This window comes from Pinus tabuliformis, chromosome 4_2 (assembly GCF_031772625.1).
Source record: "Pinus tabuliformis cultivar Carrire ecotype Pingquan chromosome 4_2, CPIR1, whole genome shotgun sequence".
Lineage (NCBI taxonomy): Eukaryota > Viridiplantae > Streptophyta > Pinopsida > Pinales > Pinaceae > Pinus > Pinus tabuliformis.
Window position 1 is genome coordinate 594,392,277 of NC_142304.1, and position 6,161 is coordinate 594,398,437.

Below are 6,161 nucleotides of genomic sequence, written 5' to 3' on the forward strand. Positions count from 1 at the left end.
ATTTTATTGATTTGTTTGCTCCATTGATCATTGTTTGTGTATTTACCTCTTTGTTTTAGTTTATGTTTATGTATGCATTGTTTCCACTATTTACATTGTTGTGTTTATCTAAGTATGCCCACTAACAACACCAACTATGTCTGCGATCCTTTCTAGGGAATAATCAAATGTTAAGGAGGTGTATTTTCGTACACCATTGCCACAAAAACACTACCATGGGAATGGCCACCATACTGCTGCCTTTTCATGAATCTAAAGGTTGTGTTTGCGGGACCTTCTCTCTGCATAACCATTCTACAAGGCGCTCAAACCTCTCTGGAATTTTTGTAGGACCTCAAGGACCTGTTCTAAGCCCATGGAATTGAATTTTCATTTTCTTTGCTATATCGCACGACTTTTCTCTAAATGAGGCATGCGCACGCATCTGTGTTGGGCTAAATCCGTGCGTTCACCAGAAAGAAAAAAAGAGCCTTGTATTTTCTATTTTCTCGGGTGATTGGTAGCCTTTAGTGAATTGCCTTCACCTCTACATTTTGTATTCTCTATTAAATATGCCTGGTTGCTTGACTAACCTCAATTAGCGGAGAAATTAGAATACTTTTTCATTTGTATTTTCAATACAGACATAGCTTAATTAGGGAGAGAAGTAAGTGGCCAAATTCCACCTACGTTTTTTCAAACTATTTTGATAAATTTTTCTGCAAATCACATAGCTTAAATAGTAAAGAAGTAAGTGGCCCATAATCCACAAATCTTATTGCTAACCAAAGCAATCATTTTTTTCATTTTATGGCAATAGGAGCAAGTGTTATTATAGAAAGTAAGTAATATTTTATTTCCTTGTGTCTTTTAGATGAACTTGGGTTTGCACATGAACACTTTCTTAAAGCATTTGAATTTTCATCTCCCTTGTGAAATTCACATAGTTTAATAGGAAAAGAGTAAGTGGCCCATGATCCATAACATATTTCTTTTTCAATGCAAGGAACAATCAACACTTAGTGTAATTAGAAGGATGTTGTAAATTATCATCGTATATCCACATCTTACCACACTTTGTATGTTCACTTGCATCACACACTAAGCTTCCATAAGCTTTGTACTAGAAGCCATCCAGTTTCAGGATCTTTGTGTACTTAGTTTATTTTTTCTTACAAAATAACTCCATAAATGAATTAAGACTCCTTAAAAACAACCATAACTTGAACCAACTAAGTTTCCCCACAGGGGCCACCAAAAAAATTATAGTTCAATTTAGGACCATCGAGGTTAGGCATCCCATAAGTTGTCATGGTCATGTTAAACCTTTGAAACATAATTGTTGAATTTTAGGGAGCTTAAAATCCTTCAATCATCCCATGGAAAAGAATACCCGAGCATGGTAGAGACCCGATTTAAAGGGGGTTCGATGGCTTAGGTCCAGTGCGTGCAGTACTCTTTGGGGCTACCTGACCCATATAGAGCTCGGTACTAGTAATTGAATACCAAGAAGATAAAGACTCGAATGATCACGTGGGATGAAGGTACTTTAGTGGCCAAAATCTAGGGCATCCTTTCCCTATAGGTGACGGTGCGGGCATCACTTGAGCCTCATTTCCATTACCTTGGTTGATTCTTTGATTGTTGGAAGGCGTCGCCAGTTTTTTCAAGGCATTGCCCCATGACCCATCAGAAGATATCTTCACAAGTCTCAGTTAGTTTGAGAGTGGTAAGGATGATTAGGTATGCATAGGATTTTTTTATCATATGCAAAAAACATAAATCTTTTTTTTATTTATTGATCACATAGCTTAATTGTAAAAGGAACATAACCATTTATATTTTCTCTTTTATTTTATGTATGTGATGTTATTTAATTTATATTTATCTCCTTCCATCACCATAGAAAAAGTATCACACACTCTAATCGACATTGTAGGGGACCCCACAACTCCCCTTCAATCTATACATTTTTTAAACCTCCCCCCATTACCAGGAGGTGTGCTATGACTCTTGTCATTTAGGCGTAGAGGATGTCACACAACCACCATTATTGGATCTTCGTTTATTAGTTCATATTTTATTGGGACCACTCCTTTTCAAAGTACACCCTTCACCAACCAAGAAGGGTCCCCACATGCTACCCCTTTGGGGAACCCACACACCAGTCCTTTAGACAGCCCATGAGACACCCATTGAGATAGTTCTCCTGAAACTTCCCCACAGAGGACCCCTTTGCATATAACTATCCAAAATCATTTCATGATGGCAGAAAACTCACAGATCACGTTCTTAGATTCTTTAAACCTATCATATTTAAGAAAGCTAACCACTAACCTGATCTCCCACAACCCAAATTAGCTAGTTATGCCCACCAAGCTCCCTTCGAACATTCCAAAGTTCAAAGGGAAACAGGGTGAAGACCCAGGAAAACATGTCATGAATTTTCACCTATGGAATTTGTCTAGTAGTATCACCGATGATACTATTATATTACTAATATTTCAACGCACCCTTATTAGGCCTACAGTCAAATGGTACATTGACCATCCTTCTACGTCACATGGAAACTTTAGGTCACTAGCTACAACTTTCCTCACCTTCTTCCAGCTCCTAGTTCACCATGATTCAAGTGTGGAACTCCTCACCCACTTCAAACAAAAAACCTGCTACCCACATATTGGATCATATACATGAATGGAAGAAACATCGTAGCTTGTGTAAATTTTAGTTTGAAGATAAAGTACTCCTGGACTTGTTTTTGAGATCCCTCACATCAGAAATATCCAAGGATGTGGGAAATTCATCCCCGGATAACAAGGAAGAAGCCATTAGTAAAGCTCGACAGTTGGAGCTTAACTACACCCAGTCTAGATATATTTATCATGTGCTTCCAGATGCCCCGCACCTGCAAACTTATAAAGAGACACCAGGCACATCCAATGTCGTTGATGGATTGATTGGGTCAATAACCCAAAACCAACTCAGAAATAACTACCAGTACCTTGGATACTCGTTCAATGGCCAAGCATTTGATGCTATGAAAAATGCACTACCATTATAACATGTAGGATACTACCCTAGTCAACTTGCACCGATGCAAAATATGGTCAGTAGGGTTAACCAATATCAACCCCCTCATGGAGGCTCATATCCTCCCCCACAGGGAAACCAATACTCCTATAGGAATACAAACATAATTTCCTCTTCCCAAAATCCATATATCAATCAGGGACAAGTAAACCAATATTCTCCTTTCCCCACAAAACAACAAAATAACCCACCAATGCAAAATAATGCAAGGGTTAATCTAGTGCAACCTTCTCTTGCTTCACAACAACAATCAGAGGAGCAGCTAAATTTAGCTAACCCGCCTAATGTTTCTAAGAAAAAAACCTAAAATCAAACCAAAGGGGGAACTCGAACAAGGGGGAAGCAACCACCAACAACCCCAATGGGCCTTGAGAAGGGGCAACCCTAGGTGAAATCAAAACCAAGGATCAACCAACAATAACCCACAAAAACAAAGCAAGAACACAAGACTAATCATTCACGTGTTATATGTGGGGAATACGTTAATTATACCCATTATCGTCCTCAACTCCTTAAGTTAAAAAGGATACAAGATAATAGGGGGCAAGGATGTCAACAAAATGCAGTAATGAAAGACCCTTTCCCCATTAAGGAGTGGTTAACACTCAACAACAATCATCCGACTCTCATCCATCTAGAGGGAAACACCATAACAATTCTAATCATGACATTTTCATGATAGGATAAAATATCCTCCTGCAAATGTGAAATATAAGTTATGAAGCTCCCCTAGAGCCCAACCTGTCCACCTCAACCATGAAAATACCTATAGGTTCGTTGACCATTCCTCGACCTTCTATACAACCAACGCCTAAAATGGTCAAAGGACCTTTACGATGCGTAGGACATAACTCAAAATTTTCTTATAGCTACAACATAGTTGATGAATTAGCACAATCACCATCAGCTATGTTAGCATTAGAGGTCTTGCAAACATGCCCAACCCAATGAAAATCCTTAATTTTCACTCTAGGTCCAATTTACCTAGTCTATTCTTGCCTAATGGTCTTCGACTTAAATAAATCTAACCCACGGCTACCATTAGTCACTACTTTCCAAATTCTAGTCTCAATAAAAAATGTTAGAATTCATCGTTGCGTTATCGATGAAGGGCCCTCCACATGTATCATGTCAAAATCTATTTGGCAAAAACTAGGATCCCCTGAACTAAAGCCTTATGGCATCACACTGAAAGTATACGACGAGCGCCCTTCTTCTCCCGTTGGCCTATACCTTAGCATGCCAGTTAAGTTGTTTGGGAAAACTGTGTCAATAGATATCAAAGTACTAGATGCCCAGTTGGATTACAATATCTTGTTGGGCTGAAGTTACATGTATGAGATGTTAGCAATCACCTCATCGATGTTCAAGATAATGATATTCCCCCACGACGGAAAAATTATTACAATCGATCAACTCACATACTATGAGAAGATGACATCACCTGCACCTGATGGTATGTTACCCTTAGCCTCATCTTCTCATGAATTGATCACTAATTACACTTAGCTCAGCCTTCTCCAGTTTAAGCCATCAACAGTCCTTAGGACATGTTGTAGCCACTACAACAACAACCCAAAATTGTCGGACATATCCAAAATTTTGGGTCCCCCTCTGCTCGCCCCATGCTATTAGGGTTTTGATAATGTATTCAACAGGTTACTCTCCCCACGACCCTTCCTATCAAGCCCTATTGATGTGCCCATTCATGCTTCACAAATACAATCCCCACATCATGTGTTGTCTCAAATACGGACCTAATGATTGCATTTAAGGTTTCAAGTTTTGTTGTTAATTCAAAGATGCATTGAAAGTCCCCCTGTGGCCTCAAAACTCATCTATCTATAGTTTATATCACATATTGGTGAAGGCACTATTCGTGGGCATATAGGTTTCAAGTTGGATTTAATTATGTTTCCCATATTAGGGTTTAGGAGAAACCTTAAATTACCAAAAGAGAGGGCACATTCTCATCGTCATTGTTCGGCATCATGGGAAGAATCATTGTGTATCATATTCCCCTAGATTCATGGTTGTTTTCCCCCATCTCAGCATGTTCATTAGGGTCATAATAATGTTGTCTTCCCCTTGCACCCTTGAAACCCTAGGTTGACATAACTAAAAATTCTCACCCCTCATAATGCATTTTCACTAGTGCTTCAAGGCACTTTCTCTATAAATACATCATCCCCATGGGAAACACAAATATTAAAGTCACTGGCGATTAGTGGTTCCATTAATGCCTAGTTTAGAATTCATCTCAAAAGGAGAATTTGAAGCATGACTTGCTCAACCCATGCCACCCATAACATCTTAATTTGGGTTGTTTATGGTTCATGCTCCTTGAATAAATTATTTTTCATTATTATTTGTTTGCTTTCATGCTCTCACATGAAAATATCAATATTGTAAGCTAACTTGTTTTCATTCCATCTTCTTTTCAAGAAATTAGTTGAAGATGCCATATACATTTGCAACAATAGCATTGAATAATCCCTTAACATGAAGATGGTGGCTTATATCATGATGAAGGGAATTAAATGGGGCATTAAATGGAGTGAGCATGTATACACATCAATCGATGTGGTACCTACACTAATAATACCCTAAAATGAAACTAGTCGAGTCTCTTGAAGTTATTTCCAAAGCATGGTATCGTTTCATGATTCTAAAGAAAACCTAAAGGGCCTTTCGACAACCCATTTCAATCTTGGCTCATCACAAAATCATGGGGAGATGCACATCAATGTTATATTAGAATGGAGGTTTGTTATGTGTACATATCCAATGAAAAGTCCAAGGATAACGTGATGAGACTCACATTTAAGGCCTCATATACATTAGTGCCACATTAAAGTGGCACTTCTCAAAGAACATACATGGCATGTGTACACATGGATAGGTAACCTCAAAGGCAACCTCGACAATTCTAAACAAAGTGATTTGGTCAATTAAATATGTACTTATCGTTGTTTCTTGACGAAGGATTCCATTAAGAACCAAAGAATAGGTAACCCATGTCAAAGTTATGGTTGTATTTTTATCATTTGGAGGTATAGAAGAGTTTTCATAAGGATTTGTGTGCTAAT